Source organism: Ursus maritimus, unplaced genomic scaffold (assembly GCF_017311325.1).
Source record: "Ursus maritimus isolate PB19 unplaced genomic scaffold, ASM1731132v1 scaffold_33, whole genome shotgun sequence".
NCBI classification, from domain to species: domain Eukaryota; kingdom Metazoa; phylum Chordata; class Mammalia; order Carnivora; family Ursidae; genus Ursus; species Ursus maritimus.
In genome coordinates, this window is record NW_024425897.1 from 7225710 (window position 1) to 7247393 (window position 21684).

Sequence of the window (21684 nt, forward strand, 5' to 3'; positions counted from 1 at the left end):
ATCCTGGAGGTTCCTTCTAAGAACATCCCTTGCGGTTCAGCTAGAGCAGGACCCTCCCTGTCTTCTCTTTCCACACCCCCTCTCTTCCCCTTATCACAGTTTGTAACGATGTATGTACTTGACTGTGTGTGGATTTATATTTGTTCTCTACCCGACTGCGAGCTCTGTGAGGGCAGGGCAGTGTCTGTCTCCCTCACTGGGCTGTTTCCTGGGCCTGCCTCCATGTGTGGTCCAGGAGGGTAATTGGGAGAGCGCTTTGCTGTGAGCACTAAGGAATTGTTGCAACCAAACCCCCATTTGGGAGAGGAGGGGGCTGTTTTGACAACAGCTCAAAAGTCTCTAGGCTGCATCCATGTTTGTGGAGGCGTTATTCACAATAGCCAAAAGGTGGAAGATGCCCAAGTGTCCACCCACAGACGAATGGGTAAACAGAATGTGCTCAATCCATACAGTAGAACAGCATTCATCCCGAAGAGGAAGGACATTCTGGCACTGCCTACAACATGCATGAACCTTGAGGGTATTATGCTACATGGAATAGCCACTCGTAACAGCACAAAATCCTATACTATTCATATGAGGTGCCCGAAGTGAAGGCCAAACCCACACAGACAGAAAGTCGAATGGTGGTTTCCAGGGACTGATAGGAGGACGAAACGGGGAGTTGGTGTCCGATGGGTACAGAGTTGGACACATTCTGGACGTGGATAATGGGGGTGGTAGCATAACAATGTGGATGAATACAGCGCCATTAAACTCTACACCTAAAAAGGATTAAAATGGTGAGTTTTTGTTGTGTACATTTTACCACAATAAATCAATATCATCCCCAAATCTCCAGGCTTCCCAGATCCTTTTCATGGGGTGGAGTGCGTGCTTGTTTCTGTAGTTGGACAGAACAGAGACGACATAGGAACAGAGTCGTGGTTGTGATGGCAGTGACGATGGTGACAGGTATGATAGCTTGTGCTCTTACAAGGATGTAGGTTTGATTCAAAGTGTTTCCCAAGCACCACGGCTACGCAGTCCGCCCACAAGGGGGATATTATTCCTTCCATCTTTTGAATGCGGAAACTGAGTCTCAGAGAGGTTAAGTGACTTGCCCACAGTCACACATCTTCAATCCAAGGCAGGTTGACTCTGACGTTCATGCTCCCACCACCTCCTCTCCAAGCCCTTATCTTGTTTAGGAGGGACAACCTGGATGGGAGGCAGGCGCGGGACTCCCTTTAGCTGACAATCCCTTTGCTCATTTCCTTCCCGGGATAGCCTTCCTGCCGCAGAGGCACACGAACCTGCCCCCCTTTGCTGCCTCGGGCATTCGCCAAGCTTGGCCAACCCGGCGCTAAGACTGAGTTGTCAACGAGGAGATAGAAAGAAAGAAAAAGCAATTTCTTCCATTTCTTGGCTCAATCCTATGCAGTCAATACTGTTAACAGTAAATCAAATATCAGGACTGCATTGACCCAGGAAAAGGCCAAGGAGAAAAAAATTCCAGAGCAGAATCCAAAAAGTAGAAAATAAAGTTCAGCCCGAGGCATAAATCATACCTGGGGAGCTGAACCTGCTGTGGCACGAGCCTGAGCCGCCCCAGCAAGCTGCCTCCCCAGGACTCCTGCTCTTGGCTTCTTAGTTTCTAGGACCATTTTTCCTGGTGCATTCAGGGGATGAGAGGCCACCGGAGGCGGGGTTGAGGATTTCAGACTTGAGGTCCTTTGGATTTGGGGTCTCACCCCATAACGCTTGGCTGAGTTGGGATGGGGTAGCTGTAGAAAATGGTTTTGGGGGGAAAGCCCCCTGCAACCCTCTACCCCTCCTTGCACACTCGTCCTTTTGATTTCACAGCGGAGCCCTGACTCCAAAAGAGGCTCCAAATTTCTAGAAAAAAATCCAGGCGTGTCTGAGCCCTGGATTTGCCTCCTCTCATTAATGTACCTAGCCGGCAAATTTTTAGTAAGCACCCACTGTGTGCCAGGCAATGATCAACGGCCCTGGGAATTCAGCTGTGGCCAAAACAGACACACGTTCCTGGCTTCACTGAAGCTTCATTCTAGGAAGTGAGTGGGTAAGGATAAGATCATTAAGATGTTTGGGGCACCTGGCTGGCTCAGGCGGTGGAGCATACAACTCTTAATCTCATGATTATGAGTTCAAGCCCCATCTTGGATGTACAGATTACTTGAAAAAAAAATCTTAAAAAAAGAGATTTTTATTGTATGTTGGAGGGTACTAGATGCTATGAGGAAAAGGAAAGAAAAGAGGTATGGAGCGTTTCAGGGGAGAAAAGCCAAGTTTAATTAAAGGGACATTTGAGGAAAGACCTAAAGCAGTTGAAGATGTGAGCCCTTTGGATATCCGGGAGAGAGAGATTCTAGGCAGCAGGTGCAAAGGTCCTGAGGCAGTATGTGTTGGGGTGTTTAAGAAATGGTGAGGTACGGTGAGGGAGCAAAGGGGGTGATGACAGGATGGTGGGGCTGAAGTTGGAGAGATGGCCAAGGGCCAGATCAAGCAGGCCCTTTGGACAATGGGTATCTTGGCTTTCCTCTGGGTGATGTGGGGGTTGTTGGGGAAATTTGGAGTGGGGAGAGAAAATCTAACTTGGGTTTTAACTTCTCATCAGTCCCTTATCCCCATACCCTGATTAATTAAGATGATAAAAAGCTAGACTGATTGCAATTTATACACCCCAAGAACCCATCTTTCCAAAAATGGGTTTTTGTTTTTGTTTTAAGATGTGTAGAATGGATGGATAAAGACTGGCAGCTCTGCTTTGAGTTGCGTGACCTTGGGTATGCCATGTGTTCCCAAGTGTCCATTTGCCTGTTTTGATTATGGGGTAGCAGGTATTAGAATATCTGCTCGGGAGGCTCTTCCTGATGTGGTGATGTCTACGAGCTCCTGCTATGGTGCCTGGTTCCCAGGAGGTACTCAGTAATGCTGATTTTAATTGGTTGGGAACCATATAGGGAGAGACAGGGTGGGGAAACATCTGGGCTTTAGGAAGAGTGGTCCATAGCATTGTCCACGCTAGCCTCCGACTGCTGCTCAGAGCAAGCCTGCCCCTCCATCCTCCTGCACAGCTAGGAGCCAGCCGACCATTCCTACTGCCCCTGCATCCCTATCTCGGCCTAGTCCCCCATGCCCTCCCTGGGGAAAGTCGGCCACCTGCCCCCCAAACTGAAGGACTTCCTGAGACCTAGGGAAAAAGCATCGTTGTCCAGTAGACCTCAGTAGCATCTTCTAAGCAAATTTCAGAGGCTTGTAAGGTCTTCACCTCCAAAGGAGCCTGGGGACTGGTCCCACATGCAGTGTCAGAACCTCGCGCACAGGGTCCTACCACAAGACCCCTGACGTGGACACCTGTTGGTTTTGCCTCTTCAGCATCTGTTCCCGTTTCTGGTAACAGCATCTCTTCCCTTTTCCGGTCCCATTTTTCTCAAGGAGTCCTATACCACATCCAGTCCCCCAGTTTGAATGGGGCTGACTGCCCCTTCCTCGCGGCCGGAGGTGGGCACATCATGCAGGCTTGAGCCAATCAGAGCACTCCTGCCCTCTGCCTTCAGTGATTGGTTCAGTGATGACCCAGTCTAGCCAATGAGAGTCAGACCCAGGATTCTGGTTCAAGCTATTGGTGTAACAGTCAGAACCGGTTGGGATTTGCTGTAATAACACACAACCTTACCTCTTCAGTCTTGTGGCACAAAAGGACAAAGGTGGATTTCTTGTTCAGGCTCCAAGTGCACCTCGGGCTGATGGGAGCTCTGCTCCTGTCTCCCTCATTTAGGAAAGTACCGTCCGGAGCGTCACCAGACACCATAGCAGGGGAAAGGGAACACGGAGTCAGATGGGTCTGGCTTTAAACTTTGATTTTTCTGCTTAAAGCCCTGGACCTGCCTGACCTGCCTGCTAGTAGCTATTGTTCAGAGAGTATCAATTTCTCGTTGTCCAATTTCTCCATTTGTTGTGTGTCCATATTGGATTTTCGAAGCTTAGCTCAAATGCCCGTCTCTCCATGAGGACATCTCAGCCTACCTCGTTGCTCACCGCCTCTCCATTATCTTTGCACAGAGGGAAGCACATAGTAGGAGCCGTCGGCCGTGCCCTGTCAGTCAGTGTCTAGCAAAGGCTTACGCACTTAGCAGGTGCTATTCTCAGTATTCTCAGCGCCACACGCAGTGCTTTGCAGCGCCAGGCGCATAGTAGGTATTAATATTTGTATCACCCACAACATGCACCCAGTGTCAGGCACGTAGTGTGTTTTTGCCTTGGGTCCCCTCCTGCAGTTATTTTTTCCCAACACCTAGCTATGCTAGCAGCATATTTTCCCAACATTGTCCCCCCAACACCTGTCCCCAGCCCCCAGTCTCTGGTACCTTGAGACCTAGACTTTGTGACCAGGAGTGGCCACTAAGCTATAGTTTGCTGAAATGGGGGTGGGGTGGGGTGAGGGGGCCTTGAAGGGATGATCCAGAGCTGCATTGCCCTGTGGGGGTCATCAGGGGTCAGTGAGCAGAGACTTGGCTTATGAATTTCCTCCCCCAGCCCCAGACAAAGAGGGAAGTCCTAGTTGGCAATGCGGTTACCTTGGCAACTCTTTGTGCTGGAGAGTGGGAGAGGGGGGAGGGGGGACGCTGGGGGAAGAGGGGCAGCTGCTGAAGGAGGGGCAGGAGCTGGAGGGGAAATTCCCCCTTCAGATGGGGAGTGACTCCCTTCTGCCTTCTGGACAAAGTGAAGGGGCATCTTCTCACCCCTGGATGGAGGCCAGCCTGGGTGAGACGTCCTGTCTCCTCTCCTCTCTAGAAATTCTTCCAGTGGGTCTCAAACATCCAGGGATCTGGGTTGGAGCTCTAGTCCTTCTTCTAACTTGCTGTGTGGCCTTGTGCAAGTTTCTTTCCCTCTCTGAGCCTCAGTGTCCTCTCCTAGAAAGTGGGGATAATAATCCACGCAGAACGGTGCTGGGTCCCCGCTAAGTATTAATGACCTGGGGCCCGTTTTTCATCTGGTCGCCTCTCACTGGCTGGGCAAGGGATTGCCGTAAAGGTAGGCATTTCTGTCACGTGCACGGGGTACAGTGGATGCCTTTGGTAACCATGGTTATTGACGTTCCTGCCAGATTCTTAACACAGGGAGCGGGGGCGGGGGGAGGTCGGAGATTCATTATTGCTGAGAGTTATGGGTCATCCCTGTGTAGCGGGGAAACTGAGGCCCAGAGTGGGCAAGAGTCTGAGGTGCCCTTGAGGGAAAGGCGGGGAGAGGGGCGAGGGGGGAGAGGTGGCTCTGTGTTCTGTGTGCCTGGTCCCAGCTGCAGCCTAAGGCATACCCCTGCCCCCACCTGCCCGCACTGCGCATGCCCAGGGGCCAACTTCCCTTCCTGGCCCACCTGCGCTGCTAAGATAGAGGAAGGAGGGCAGAAGTCTGAGTCGGGTAGGGAAAAAAACTCTGCCTTCCTGAGAGCAGGAATGGTGGAATAGGGGCCCCCTCTGCCAGGGTGGGGTGGCCTCACCCGCACACGTTCATTCGCTGAGGGTCCCCCCCATCCTTGGGTCCTCTGGGGGGCTCGGTCACCGCGAAGGAAGGTGCCCTTCACTGTCCACTGGCAGCCCGTCTACCTGTCTGGTCGGGGAGGGGAAAGCAGAGGGGTTTGTATTTAATGCTGTATTTTAATGCTGAAACATGGCTATGCCTCTCGGCCTGCACAAAACCCTCAATGGCTCCCTAGCACCCTTGCAAAAGTCATAAATTCTCACCATGGCTCAAGGTCACGCATGGTCCGGCCCCGCTCACCTCAGCAGCTTCCTCACCGCCTGTGCGGGTACACGCTCACTTCCTCCCCCGCAGACGTTCAGTCTCCCTCTGGTACCTTTGTCTCATGATTCCTTCTCGCTGGAGCATTCTGCTTCTCTCCCCTGTGTGACTCAAGCCAGGCATTCTTTCGGGCTCGGTTTAAAGGTCACCTCCTCCAGGAGGCCTTCCTTGATCCCCCAGGTCGGTCAGTGTCGGTCAGGGTTGGTGGGTCGGGGTGCCTCCTGTGAGTGCTCCCAGCCCCCTTAGCTTTCCCCATCACTCTGCTTTGCTGATCTGATCTTCGCCTCTTCCCTGCCTGGGACTGTGAGCTCCAGGAGGGGGAAGGGCCTTCATTTGTTCACGTGTGTTTGTTTATCCCTGAATTCTCAGTGCCAAGAATGGTCCGTGCCAGCGCAGAGCGGACCCCCACTAGACATTTATTTAATAAGTGAACGAGGCCGGGAACCGGTGAAACTTCTGGTGGGAAGAGCAAATTGGAGAAACTTGGCTGGTGGTGGGGCAAGATTCGGGGTAGAGAATCCTAATTCAGACAGGATGTTATCCCCCTACTCCTCACAGCCCCAAAGCAACCCCCTCTTCCACCCCACTCCCTCTGACCTGGGAGTGGGACCCCGTGGCCAGATGGGAAGGAGGCTTGGATGGGGTCCAGAAGAATTCCCTGCCTTACACACCTGTCTCCTGTCCTCCTGCCTTCCCCTGTGGACTGGGGCTCCAGGTCCCTTAGAGTCACTTCCCTTCCCCATAGTCTGCCAGGGGCACCAATTTCTGGAAAAAAAATCATTTTAAAAAAAGATTTTATTCATTTATTTGAGAGAGAGAGTGAGAGAGCCCATGGGAGGGAGGGACAGAGGGAGAAGCAGACTCCCCACATGGGACTCGATCCCAGGACCCTGGGATTACAACCCGAGCCGAAGGCAGACACCCAACTGACTGAGCCACTCAGGCGCCCCATCATTTTTTTTTTTTAAGAGCGAGAGAGCATGCAGGTGAGCGGGGGGAGGGGCAGAAGGAGAGGGAGAGAGAGAATCTCCAGCTGATTCCCCTCTGAGCACAGAGCCCAACCTGGGGCTCGATCCCATGGCCCTGAGATCATGACCTGAGCTGAAATCAAGAGTCAGATGTTCAACTGACTGAGCCATCAAGGCGCCCCAATTTCCGGAGACAATATTAATAGAAATCTCCCCAACTATTTTTATCTCCAGGAGGGATGAGCAACTTCCAAGTGCTCTTTTGCCCCAGAAGTTGGGCACATAGGCTGCACTCAAAGCTTGCTCTCTGCTCCCTTCACCAGGGCTTTGCTGACCACCAGGGAGACCACCAATAATTGAGCTTGAGTGCAATTATCTGCTGAGTGCATTTCCCATGGACGGTTTCTCTTCACTGTGCCTCACTCAGCTTTCTCATCTGTAGAATGGGCACAATAATAGCATCTACTTCACTGGCTTATTGTCAGGAGCGAACGGCTGAGAAAAAGAGTTGAGAAAAGTGTTTGGCACGGGGCCACGAACATGGTGCTCAGTAATGTTAGCAATTCGGATTAATTCAACAAATCTTGTTAGGTGCCTGCTGGATGCTGGGGATACGATAAGGGAGCAGAATAGACCCCACCCTGCCCTCAAGTACTTACATTTTGGTTCTCTCCATGCCACAAGGTGTCAGATAATAATCTCTGAGCCTGGAGCTACTGTGTACCCATTCACCTGTTCCAACAAATATAAGTTGAGTACCTACTATGTGCTAGGAATGAGAAGCTGCCTCTCTTCTTAAGTGGAGGACAGGCTGGAGGCAGGATGCTGAGAGGAAGCAGACAATGAAAGCTCCAGGGAAGCAGGTCGGGATTATGAATGGGGAAGGAGGGAGTCCCTGAGAACCTTCAGCAGTAGGCTGAGTCCTGGAGGATGGACAGGAGTTAGTCAAGGAAGGAAGGGTAATCTAGGCACAGGGCACAGCGCGTACAAAGGTACAGGGACAGTTGTCTCGCAGACTCACATCAAACCTAGAGGCTGTTGGACTGCTATTACTTTTGGTCATTTCTTCTCTACACTCTGCAAATAGAGTGTGAACATAAGGACTTTAACTCTCACTGGCTGTGAACTGGATTCTCTTTAAATTCTTTTACACATATCATCTCATTTAATCTGCACAACAATCCTGTTGGTATTGTTATACAGGTATAGGGATAGACTATCACCTTCTGTATTTTCAGCACAGAGAGATGAAGTCTATTTTTAAAGTCACCCAGTTAGATGGTTGCCAGATTTACAAAAACAAAACAAAACAAAACAGGGTGCCCAGTTTCATGTGAATTTCGGATAAGCAACGAGTGATTTTTAAAAAAAGTATAAGTATGTCTCATGAGATATTTGGGATATACTTATCCTAAAAAATACTTGCTGTTTCTCTGAAATCCAAATTTCATGGAATATCCCGTATTTTATCTCTCAACCCTATCCAGTGTTTGAACTTGGTCGTGCTTGTTTTTTCCTGTGAAAATAAAGGTAATGACGACCACCATCTGGATTTCACGAGGACCTACCATGTGCCAGGCTTTGTGCTAAATGAACTAACTAAGGGCTTTTCGAGCGATGCTCTGGGCTCTGCTTGTCCCGTGCCCGGTGGCCCGCAGTTCCGAGCGCGGCCACGCGGTGTCGCCCTCCGCCCGCGGTACCCGGGCGGCGGCGGGGGGCGGCCGGGCGCGCGCGGCCCATTCATCACTGCGCGGCCGCGGCGCGCAGACAATGCGGGGAGCGGCCCTTGCCCAAGCCCGCGCGGCTGTCGGTACAAAGGAAGCGCTGTTAACACGTGTACGGTAATGGGCTCCCCCACGGCCTCTTCCCGGGCTGCCCGCTCCCAGCCTGACGGATGGCCCGAGCCATCCATCTAAATTATGTCACGGGCGATGAGCATCCTTCTCTGTCCAGTCCGTCCCGCGCCAGGGCCAGGCTGGGCCTCCTGTGGCAGTGCACCCTGTCCCCGCGACCCGGTGGCCTCCCACTCCGGGGAAGGAGCCTCTTGCGGGGGGGAGCGGGGGAGCACCTACTGTGTGAGGGGCCCCAGCCACTGCCTTCTTGATTTGCATGCAAGGCTGTGCGGTGTATTAGCCCATTTTGCAGGAGGGGAAACTGAGGTCTGGAGCCGGAAAGTCTTTATTCTAAGGTCACATGGCTCTGAGGTTTGCCAGAGATGCATTTTTTTCCTTATTGAGATGTAATTCACATGCCATAAATCCACATACATTTGAAATGTACATTTCAGTGTTTTTTAGTATAGTCACAGCCCTGTGTAGGTATCAACAGAGTCCAATTTTAGAACAGTTTAATTACCCTGAAGATACCCCTACCTGTTAGCAAGTACCCTCAGTTCCTCTCTCCCCCTAAGCCCTTGGTAAACACACCCGTACTTTCTATCTTTACAGGTTTGCCTATTCTGGGCATTTCATGTAAATGGACTCATACACTATGTGACCTTTGGGGACCGGCTTATTTCACTTAGCAGAGTGCCTTCAAGGTTCAGCACAGATCAGCACTTCATTCCTTTTCATGGCTGAGTAATATTCCATTGTATGAATGCACCACATTTTGTTCATCTGCTCACCCGCTGGGGTTTTTCCACTTTCTGACTCCTATGAATAACTCTGCTGTGAACATTCGTGGAATTTTTGTGCGGCAATGTGTTTTCAAGTCCCTTGGGGAGCTACCTAGGAGTGAAATTGCTGGGGCAGAAGGTAACATAATGTCCAGCCGTCTAGGAACCGCTAGACTGTTTGCAAAACAGCTGCACCATTTTACAATCTCTGCCAGCAGGGGGTGAGGGTTTTGATTTTCCCACATACTAGCCAACACTTGCTACTATCTGACTTTTTGATTTGAGGCAAGTGGTATCTCATTGTGATTTTGATTTGCATTTCCCCAAAGTCTAATGATGTCAAGCATCTTTCCATGTGCTTCTTGGCCATTTGTATAGCTTCTTTGGGGGTGGAGGGGGGATGCCTATTCAGATCCTTTGCCTATTTATAAAAAGATTGGTTGTCTATTACTGACTTGTAAGAGTTCTTATAAATTCTGGCTACAAATGCCTTATCTGACATGTGATTTGCATTCTCCCATTTTGCAAGTTGTCTTTTCACTTCCTTTATGGTATTGTTTGCAGCATGAAAGTTTTAAATTTTGGAGGAGGTCCCATGTCTATTTTGCCTTCTGTTGCTTGTGCTTTCAGTGTTGGTTATTAAAACTCATAACCCAGGGGCACCCGGGTGGCTCAGTCAGTGAAGCGACCGACCGACTCGTGGTTTCAGCTCAGGTCATGATCTCAGGGCTGTGGGATCAAGCCCCGTGCTGGACTCCAGGCTCAGTGCCGAGTGGGCTTCAGATTCTTTCTCCCTCTTTGTCTGCCCCTCCCTGCTCTCTCATGCTCCCTCTTTCTCCCTAAAATGAATAAATAAAATCTTTTAAAAAAGGACTCATAACCCAGTTCTGAGTGAGTCTGAAGTTGGGGCTCTTTTGCGTGCACTGAGGGGAGGAGCCCTCGGCCTCCCAAGGGGATTGTGGGAGGAGCCAAGCAGGATTTGGTGGTCACCTCCGGCTGGTGGGGGGGTGGTATGGAGCTATGGCAGAAGATCAACAAACCTGGAATCAAAATAATTTGGGTTCCGGGCCGGGATCTTGCTTTCTTTCCTTGGTAACTTGGGTGGGTCATTCAATGCCTCTACGTGGCAAGTTACTCCTCTGCTCAAGGGAGAGGATCACACCTGCCCGTGAGGTTGCTGTGACATAAAATGAGGGAACGCAAGCACACGGAAGATGTTTGCTAAGCGTAGCTCTGATGACAATGGCCTCTGGCTTCCCTGAGAAGGGCCTCCAGCTTCCCATGCCCCCAGCATAGTGCAGGGCTGTGGCCACTGAGACACCTAGCACCCGGAGGCCGTGGATCAGGACACACGCCTGGGAGTCCCTGAGCCTCGGTCCAAATAAACTTTTTTTTTTTGGGAGTCTGAACGCAAAGCGTGGTTTCCCTTTGTCCTGCTGGAAACTATGAAGGCAGCAGAACAGATCAGAAGCCATTAGACTGTCAGGTGGACGAAGGCGGTGGCTCTGATTTCGACATTGTGTCCTCTGGGTTTGCCCTGGATCCCATGGCCATTCTGTCCACCGTGGGTTCTGTGAGGGGGTTCAAAGGGGAGGGAAGACCCCAGGTGGGCTGGATCCAGAGATGCGAGTTACTCTCTGAACCTCGGTCTCTCTGTGCAACGGGGATACTTGCTCCTGCCTGGAGGGTTGCTTGAGGATAAAACGAGAGCTCAGATGATATGCGAGCCAACCACGGAGATGCCGAGGACAGATGCGGCCCTCAGCGAACGCTTGGTAATGGAGATGATCCCTGTGATGAGCAAGAATTCAGATGAGAACTTTGTAGAAGATACAGGCTGGGGATTCGCACTGGGAGGGCTGGGGAGAGGGTGGTCTGGCTGGGCCCTGCCTCCTGGACCCCCAGGCACAGGCTGGAGCTGGTTTTCCTGGGGCTGCGGGAAACCCAGGCACTGTCTGCGGGGGGACGGAGGAGGAGAGAATGGATTCCAGCCCAGAGGCCGCAGGTGGCAGGGCAATTACAGAAAGCAGAGCCGCCGGAGATGAGAAGACCTGGGGTCACGGCTCTGCTGGCCTCACGCAGCGGCAGGAGCCGTCTCTCCGGCTGGCTGGCCCACCAGGCCCCATCCCAAAGCTGAGGCTGCGGGGCCTGGGGTGTCCCGGGAGAGCTGGGCTGTGTCTGTCCCTCCAGACAGACCAGACAGGCCCACGTCCAGCCTGCTGGGGGATCGTCATCCATTTCTCCTTGGTGCTGCCTCCTAGCTCCCCTGCATCCTTCTGGAAATTTTCTTTCCAGGCTCTTGCTTCTCCCCGTGATCTCCAGGGCCTGGCTCCTAGCAGGCACTCGGTGGATGCCTGCTGGCAGGATGAATCAGTGCTGTCTGGTCAGAGATGAGAGTGGAATTTTTTAACTCGGCCCACCAGTCACCTCCCTGAGCTGTGGCTGTCCTGGACGTGAGCACACCGGCATCCCGGACTCCGCCGCATATGGTGGTGCCTGTGGCTTCCTGCGAGATGCTGGACCTGGGGTAAGGGTGGGGTCAGGGCAGCAGGCTCCGAGGTCGGATGTGACTGCACATCTTCCTCGCTGGATCAAGGGACTTGGCCTCTTTGAGCCTCAGTTCCCCTCTCCATCAAATGGGATAATAATTCCTGCTTTGCGTGGTTTTCACGAGGTTCACTAGGTTCATACAATGAGGGGAGCAGTGTCTTTCCCCTGGTGAGAGAGCAGTGATGACTAGCTTTACTGTTCTGGTGGAAGGGGTAGGGGGGTTCGTGGGGTGGACTCAGCCAGCTTGGGAAGCAGCTGGAGGGATCAAGGGCACCCAGCGGTGTGACTACAGGCAGGTCACTTCCCAGAGCTGTGGCTTCTTCCTCTGTAAAAAGGGGCCTGTCCCAGCATCTCCCTGATGGGGTTGCTGTGGGGATTCAGGGAGCTGGGAACGGACAAGATGAGCAGGCGCTTGGCCCAGAGGTCAGTAAACCGCTGCTCTTGAAGGAGGGGGGGGGAGGGAAGGAGGGGAAATGAAACAGAGGGGAGAGGAAGTAGAGGGAGGGAGGAAGTGGGGGAGAAGGAAGGCAGAGGGAGGAGGGGGTAGAGGAAGGAGGAGGGGAGAGGAAGGAGAGGGGAGAGGAAGCAGAGGGAGGGAGGAAGTGGAGGGAAAAGAGGAGGAAGGGGAAGATGAAAGAGGAGGGGGAGAGGAAGTGGAGGGGAGAGAATGGGGAGAGGAAGTGGACTACGAAGAGAAGGTCGAGGGAGAAAGGAAGTGGAGGGGGAGGGGAAGTAGGGGAAGAGGGAAGGTGGGGGGGGAGTTGGAGAGGGGAGAGGAAGGAATAGAGAGGAATGGAGTCATCCAGTGGGGTGGAGGGGAAGATGCACTGTGGGTGAGATCCAAGAATCCAGTTCCATTTGTGCCCCCAACTCACTTAATAACTTTGGGCAAGTTGTTCTGTCCTCCTGCCTCAGTTTCCATATGGATCAACGAAGGAGCAGAACAAAAATTGACATGGGGGCAGGAGGCAGCTGAGTCACTCAAGCCCATGGGCCGGGGCTGCCTGGTGGCATCACCCCTTGGCTTCAGTCTGTTTCCTTGACCAAGGAGCTAGAGAAAGAGTAGACACCACTTACTGACCCCCTCCCGTGTGCAGGGCCCTGATCCAAGGACCCACACGTGTGTTCATCCCGGGTCATGCCCACTGACCCCATGACGTAGAAATAGCGATGAACCCATTCTCCAGCTAAGGAAACTGAGGTCACACTACTGGGAATGGCCTACACACTACCTGGCCTTGGACTTCCCAGCCCAGAATCTTCGTTACAGAACTTTGTGCCTCCCTTTGGTTAAGCACAGAGCCAGCTTCTCGAGCACCTGCCTAGCTCCCAGGGACGTGAGCTCATCCCTGCCCACCCCTCTGACATTTGGGGATGCAAAGGCAGAGTGCCCCTCCGTGAAACCCTAGATTGTCAGCGCCCCCCCCCCAGACAGGGGCCGCTTCTGTCTTGGGGAGCATGCTCTCCCCTGCGGGCACAGTGCCTGGTACAAAGCAGATACTCAGGGGACCACTGAATAGGTAAATGCGTGTCCTGGCTTCCTTTCTCTTCTGCAGCCCGTCGCCAGGTGTCTTGTATGCAGTAGGCCCACGTGCAGCAGAATTGCTCCGTCCCCGAGCGAGCAGGGCGGGCTGCAACCCTGGAGCGCGCCCGGCCGCTTTGCAGTCGCTGACTGTCGTAGCCTCGGCGGCCAGAACAAACACCATAGCGCGGGCTTAAACAGCACACGGTTGTTTCTCACGGTCCTAGAGGCTGGGACGTCCAAGGTCAAGGTGCCTGAGGGTTTGGGCTTACATGACAGCCCACCTCCTGGCTTAGAGTCGGCCCCTTCTTGCTGTGTCCTCACATGGCGGAGAGAATGATCACCTCTCTAATGACTTCTTGTAAGGATGCTAACGAATCCCATTCATGGGGGCTCTGCCCTCGTGTCCTCATCACCTTCCAGAGGCCCCATCTCCAAATACCATCACGTTGGGGATTAGGGCTTTGGTATGTACACTTTTGGAGGACACAGACATACAGAGCTTTGGTCTATAGCAGGGGCACTGAGGCTGAGGGACAGGGGGTTATCCAAGCACATAGAGCTAGTTCACGCGGAGGCCGGCAGTGCTCCTTTGTCCCCTCTGTGATGGCCGGGGGGGTTGGTGTCACCCGTGCAGTGAGGCCTGGCCCATTGCTGTCTCCTGCCTTCTGGTGGCCTTGGGTGTTCCTTGGCTTGTAGATGGCCTCCCTGTGCCTTCACGTCATCTTCCCGCCGTGCATGCCTGTCTCTGTGTCCAAATTCCCCCCTGGATAAGGCCACGGTCACACTGGCTCAGGGCACACCCGAACGACCTCATCTTAGCTTGATCATCTGCACAGACCCTATTTCCAAATAAGATCCCATTCGCAGGTACCAAGCGTTGGGATGTCCACATATTTCGGGGGGACACAATGCAATCCAGAACTGGCCTGTAACGAAATATACAGTGTGCAGTGTTTTTTGAGCACCAGCTGTATACTTGGCATATGGTCCCCAGCGAGTGAGGGAGAGAGGTCAGGTGGGGTTGGAAGGAGAACTCATAATCTAGAAGCAGCAGCCCTCAAGGCCTGTGGATGGAAGGGAGTAGGAGGTGAGATATGCCTCTGGGCCTTCAGGGGGCGCCCTGGGGGCCGAGCCTAGAAGGCGGGGCTGACGGTAACAGCACCGAGTGTCCCCGGGAACTGAACCACTAAGACATTCTCAGGGGTGAACAGGGGTCTCCAAGGGGTGAACTCAAGAGCCGTAGATAAAACAGTTACTCGTTTTGTTTGTTCCGAGCAGAAAAGTCTGGGTTTGGGAGCCCAGCTCACCTCTGTGTCCACAGGGGAAGAATTTGAGGTCCAGAGCAGGGTGGTGACTCTGCCAGGGTACCCCCCCCCAACCCCCGGCCGCAAGGGCCAGGAGCGGATCTTCTTGCTTTCAGTCTGTGGAGCGCAGGGCCAGTGTGAGCTTATGAAAATGCTTATTCAAAACACAACCGCCGTTACCGATGACAATAGAAGCCGTTTGCCTGTTTTCGCTCATCTCCATCTCTAGGGGTTAGTAAATTTGCTGCCAATTTTCAGGGGTTTCAAATTGAATTTCTAGGTAGGTTCCATTGAGACACAGGGAAATGATTCTTAGTTCCCACGCTTATCCGAGAAGGGGCTGGGCTGAATATTTATTCATCTAGTGGATATTTACAGACTACGTACTGTGTGCCAGCCCCTTCCCTTCCCCAGGACCGGGGTTAGAATTCAGAGATTTAAAAGAGAAAAGTTCTTTTGGAATCCCAAAATAGTCTTGTTGCCTCAGGCTCAAGGGACAACTCAGTGTCAATGGTGGACAGTCTCAAGCATGGATAAGCGGAATCCAGGTAGCATGACTGGAGCAAGCCTAGGGGGGTAGTGGGGGGCTTAGGGGAGAGTGTCTGACCTGCCAGGGGGCAGGGAGGGCTTCCTGAAGGAGGTGATGCGGGAGCTGAGTCTTGAGAAAGAAGTTGGAATTTAGGAGAGAGGAACAGGTGGGCATTCCAGGCTGGGGGAGTGGCCTGTGCAAGGGCTCAGAAGCCTAAGGGTTTTATAGAAAGCCATTAAATGCACGGCCACGGGGCTGAAGAAGTATGGAGAGCAGAGGGGGAGAGGTTAGCAAAAGCTTTGGAAGTCATGGGAAGGAGCTTGGGTTTTATGTAGAAGGTAATAGGAATCTATGGAAGGATTTAGAGCAGATGAGTAATCTAGAAGTATTGGCCTTTCTGGAAAGATCCTTCTGGTTGTCATGAGGGCAACAGGTGGGCACATAAGCCCAGAGGCCGATAAAGAGATGGCTGCCATGTGCAAGTGTGGGTTATTTAATACGGGATAATAATCATGTTGATTTATCGTGTATTGTGTACCAGGCACTGTTCTAAACATTTACATGTTCTAACTCGGTCCATCCTCAACCATCCTTGTGAGCTGAAGTGCGTATCAACAAAGCTCTTAAACTCAGGGCCTGGTGTGTCGTTAAGTATCAACATTATTTATACAGCATTAGGAATCTGTGTGTACTAATCGCCCCATTTTGCAGTTGACAACTGAGGTTCAGACTATTTACGTAACTGGCTGTATTGGATGCCTTGATGCGCAGCCCAGATCTGCTTTTGGAGAGGCAGGATTTACTTCTTTACCATCTGGAGTGGTGTCTTCTTCGGGGGCTGCCACACCCCCAGGTTGCTCCCTTCTGGGAACAGCAAGCATCCGATGCTGGATGGGTGTAGGATAAGGACCTTGTCCTGACTTAACTGGGCTCTGAAGGGCCACCCAAGCTCCGCATGGGGTCTGCTGAGACCTTCGTTGGACCCTCATCACGGCTCAACTTCTACCTGTTCCCTTTGCTGCATCTTTCTCTCTTCCGTGGGTTTTGGTCCCCAAAGCTCTTCCTACCAAACATTCTGTGTGTTCAGTTTTGTCTCAGGGTCTGCTTGCTGGGGACGCACCTGTGATACTTGCCCAGGGGGAGACTGCCAATATTCAGCGGAGCCAGGGATCAGTCAGCGTTTTCCAGAGAAACAGAACCAATAGGAGATAGATAGATAGATAGATAGATAGATAGATAGATAGATAGATATAAGGAAAGAGGTTTATTATGAAAGATTGGCTCACATTATGGAGGCTTGGAAGTCCCGCTGCGGGCTGTCTGCAAGCCAGAGGCTCAGCAAAGCCGGCAGTGCAGTTCTAATCCAAACCCAAAGGCCTGAGAACGAGGGGAGCCGATGGTGTGAGTCCTGGTCCAAGTCCAAAGGCCTGAGAACCGTGAGCGCCGATGCCCAAGGGCAGAAGACGATGTCCCAGCTCAAGCGGAGAGAGGGAATTTGCCCTTCTCCCACCTTTTTGTCCTATTCAGGCCCTTCGCGGACTGGATGAGGCCCACCTGTGATGGCGAGCAGTACAAATGCCCGTCTCTTCCGGGAACACCCTCAGAGACCCACCCAGAAGTCACGTTTTGGTGGCTCCCTGGGCATCCCTTGGCGCGGCTGAACCGGCATGTGAAATTCAGCATCACAGCCAGGAAGCAAACCCTGGCCCATTTGGCTTCAAAGCCTCTGTTCTGTTCTCACGCCAGGCTACCTCCATCCAGTCTCATGGACTCTCTGAACTTTGGTCTCCTCCTTTGTAAAGTCAGGGGGTACCTGTCAGTGTCTTCATCTGCCCGGGCCACCATAACAAAACACCATAGATCGAGGGGCTGAAACAGCAGATGTTCATTTTCTCCATATCTCGGAGGCTAGAAGCCCCAGATCAAGGTGCCAGCAAGGTGTGTCCCCAGGCTTTTCTCTTGGGTTGCAGGTGGCTGCCCGCTGGCCACGTGCTCACACACCCAGGTGTTGCTTGGTTTCAGCACTAAAAGTCCATATCCCAGGAAATCCCTCAGTTCCAGATAAATCAAGGTCATTTGCTTGGGACTGTCCCCATTTTAAAACGAGAACACCCTCAAGCCTTGGGGAACCAGGACGGTTGGTTACCCTTTAAAAAAAGAAAGGTTAGGGGCACCTGGATGGCTCAGTTGGTTAAGCATCTGACTTTGGCTCAGGTCATGATCTTAGGGTCCTGGGACTGCTCAGCAGGGAGTCTGCTTCTCCCTCTCCCTTTGCCCCTCCCCCTGCTTATGGTCTCTCTCTCTCTCTCTCAAATACATAAATCTTTTTTAAAAAAGATTTTATTTATGTATTTGGTAGAGAGAGAGAGACAGCCAGCGAGAGAGGGAACACAAGCAGGGGGAGTGGGAAAGGAAGAAACAGGCTCCCAGTGGAGCAGGGAGCCTGATGCGGGGCTCGATCCCAGGACTCTGGGATCATGCCCTGAGCCGAAGGCAGATGCTTAACGAATGAGCCACCCAGGCGCCCCAATAAATAAAATCTTTAATAAAAAAAAGAAAGTTTAATTTTTCACTCATGTTGTGTGTCTCTCATTTACACGACCATCGTACATCACTTTCCACGTTGGCTGTGGCTCCTGCTTCAGATGGCTTTTGCCTGTGACTCAGGTCACTGGAGCCACCTCTGTCTGGCACATGGCTGGTCTGGGGCAGAGGAAAACAGATTCAGAGAAGCCCGAAGTGGCAGGATCACATCTGCTCTCATCTCATTGGCCAGAACGAACCATGTGACCAAGGCCAATGGGAATGGAACGGGATGGTAGAATCCCGTCTTGAGGGAAAGGGATCTGGGATATCTGGATGCTGCCTGGAGGAGGCTATCTAAAACATCTTGGGTGGCAGCTAAACACTTCTTTCCAGAGCTGGGGACCCCCCTCTCCACGTCGGCAGTGCACTGCCATGCTAATGATTTGAAACAGTGGCTAATTTGACAAGCCAATTGGAGTCCCCATGATTGCGTTTGACTTTCTGACTAATGACAAGAGATGAACTCCCTTTTCTTAGTGCAGCCTACAGTTGGATAGCCTTGGGCCATCGCCCGATCCCAGCGTTCAAAATGTTGCCTTGTAAATTGTCTAATAAAGTAATAAAGAAAGGGACTTGATACATGATTTGTCTTTTAACCATTGTAATGGGATTTTTGGGGGTAACATTGTTTTATGTTGGAATGCCAAAATTATCACGCGTAATTAGAATCATTTCAATTCAAGTCTCTGCCAGGCCCCTGACATATTCCACGACTTGCACCACGTCGAGCACGTCGGCTTGTAAAACCTCATCAAATAAAAATTTAAAATGCAGTCCGATCTGGAGTGGTGCAGCGGAGACAGGAAGGAGAGGCTGCCCGAGTCAGCTTTGCCTGCGAGGGAGAAGAAAGAAGGGGGGGAAAGAAGGAGGAAAGAAACAAAAGGATGGCATAAGAGAAAAGATGATCGAGTCTAGGCTGCGTCATTAGGGCTGCTTCCCGCGGGGGCAGCCTGGGACCCCACTGGCCACAGGTCACTCTCTCTGCTCTCAATTACTGGTCCTTCAGCCCCACTCAGATTCGACATTTGTGCTCCCGGTTTCATTTCATCCAGGCCGACCAGATCCCTGCCTTGCATCTTCTTAATATTTAATCCTAATCATGCAGACACATGTATGGATCTATTTATCCACCAAAGCCGCCGTATAAATGTTTAACCAGAAAAGCACACGACAACTCAGATCGTCCGCCGGACGGGCTTTTCCAGGGGCGCAAGGACAGGCGGGCTGTCTCGCTCGGGGGAGAGGATATTTATCGAGAAAAATGTCCCTGGTTCCCCAAATGTCCAGGTCAGGTCTCGGGGGTGGGGGTTAGCAAAATGTTGCTTTGTTCAGTTGGCTTCAGTGAGAAGCTGCTCGCCTCTGATCCAAGAATGAAGATGCTGGGGGGAGTGCAGGTTCTTTAATTGTCCCATGGTGTCCCTCTGCACTGATGACAGCCCACCTGGGGCCTGGAGTCTAGTTTTAGGGAGGAGGGGTGCCTGCCCAGGCTGGGACATGTGGGCAGCATCCGAAAATCACGGCAGCACAAGTGCCATGCGGTAGAATTATCACACTGTAAAGGGGAAGGGATGCCATCAGGGAATGGCCACAGAGCTCATGAATATTCTGGGCACTTGTACCCACAGCCAGCACCGGGCCTGGCTCCTGATTCATCAATATTACAAATCGGCACCGTGGCAAGCAAGCTGTCAGCAATTTTAATATTTGCCTCTAGCCCAAGGAATTATAGTGTGAGTATTTCCCAGGGACACCCGGCAAGAACGCAGGGCAATACCTTCTTCTGTGGTCAGAGAGCCTGGGGCTGGGCCTTGGAAGCTCTGGGTTTAAGACCGAGGTGCCTCACTAAAGCTTTATGTACCCTTGGGCAAGACCTGAGGTGCCCCCACTCTCCGGCCCCGCACTGCCCCAGAGAGATAAGAAGAAATTACATGAGCACCTACTGTGTGCCAGCAACCAGGTTGTGGCAATTCTGTGGGAGCGAGAGGATTGGGCCCCATTTTACAGATGAGAAAAACTGAGGCTCAGAGTGGGGAGAGTGGATGCCTACCAGGACGTAATGATGCCAAGTCTGGAGTCCAGTTTGAATTGCAAGCATGCAAGGAAAAATGGCTACGTTAGAAGGGGTATTAGGAGAATAAGAGGAGAACCAAGCTTGGGGGGTACTTTGGAATTAGCATGAATCCCCAGAGGAAGAGCATCCAGAATCCTGGGATAGGCATTGCTCACAACAGCACAGCCTGCTGCAGAGAACTTTTGCCTTCCCTGTGCCTACTTCGTGTGACCTCAGGGGGAAGGAGCATGATGTCCATCTTATAGGTGAAAAGACTGAGGCTCGGCGAAGTGAACTGCCTTGTCTAAAGCTCCACAGCTTGAAAGTGGCAAGGTTATGGTCGAAGGTCATAGTCGAGGGTCTTTAGCAAAGTAAGGAGGGTAGATGCTATGTATCCATTTTACAGATCAGAAATGGGAGGCCATGGGCAGAAAGTGAAGGGCTTGCCTCTCTGCAGAAAGTGGGAGTTTTTTAAAAGGGGGGAGGAAAAATGACCCATTGTCATAGTCTCTCTCTGCATGTCTATCTAGTATTTTAACCAAAAATAAACTGGGGGATAATCTTCCTTCCTTCCTTCCTTCCTTCCTTCCTTCCTTCCTTCCTTCCTTCCTTCCTTCCTTCCCCCTCCCTCTCCCTATCTCCCTTTCTCTTTTCTCTCTTTCCTGACTCTGTTTTAGTGCATTAGGAAATCAGAAGCCCTTCTAGGTATTTCAAGCAGGAAGAGTTTTAATACAGGGTACTTGATGCTTAGGAACTGGTTAGGAGGTCAGGGAGTTGTGTGGTGTCTGGGACAGCAGAGCGTACAGCCATCACAGGGCATTACTGATGGTCTCAGCTGCCTACAGCACCAAAGTGGATGATTTATCAGAGGATACCCAGAAGATGCTGGAGAAAATACCTCATGTTTCCCTTCGGCCAAGGTCTATGCATTTGCTCACTTTTGGTGGAACGAGCATACTTTTTCTTCTCCTGCCTTCCAAATCTCATTTGAACGTGTTCCTACGGGGTGGTGGTGGTGGTGGGGAACCTGAACTGGATCTCTGTTGGCAAGGAAGTCTGGGGAATAAAGTCTCCAGGCTCCCAGTCTCTGTGATGCAGGGAGCGTGTGGAGGGAGCAGTGTCAGAGCTGAGATGTCAGCTCCTGGCTCACTATCCAGTGGTTGTTCCCTCCCCAGTGGTTTCCCAGCTATTCCTGGGGACTCCAAGGAATGTGAGGTCTACCAAGGAGGAGTCTCACTACGAGGTGTACAGAAGGACTTCAAGCTCACTTCCTACTTTTGCACTGAGCCACTCTACCCATCTTACTTATATGGTTTTACCTGAAAAAACATGCCACGTGCACAGAGTTGACTCCCACTGTATCACCGTGCACCACTGCTGAAGAAAAAAACTTATTCTGACATTTGTTAAAATGGTAAGGAAGACTTTATTCAGGACTATGAGGATAGGGGAGAGAGACGAACTCTGAGTACAACAGGAACGCATTGGGATTTTTCAGCCAAGAAGCAGGTTACGATTAGCAGTGGGAGAGGAACAATTACAAAGAGAAGATATCAAGACGAGGGGAGATTCTTGTTGTTGACCTAACAGGATTCTTTTATTTATTTATTTATTTTTAGGGAGAGAGAGAGACAGACAGACAGACAGAAGGTGAGAGAGGAGGGGCAGAGAGAGAGGGAGAGATAATCTTAAGCAGCTTCCGCACCCAGTGGAGCCTGATGCAGGGCTCGATCTCACAACCCTGAGATCA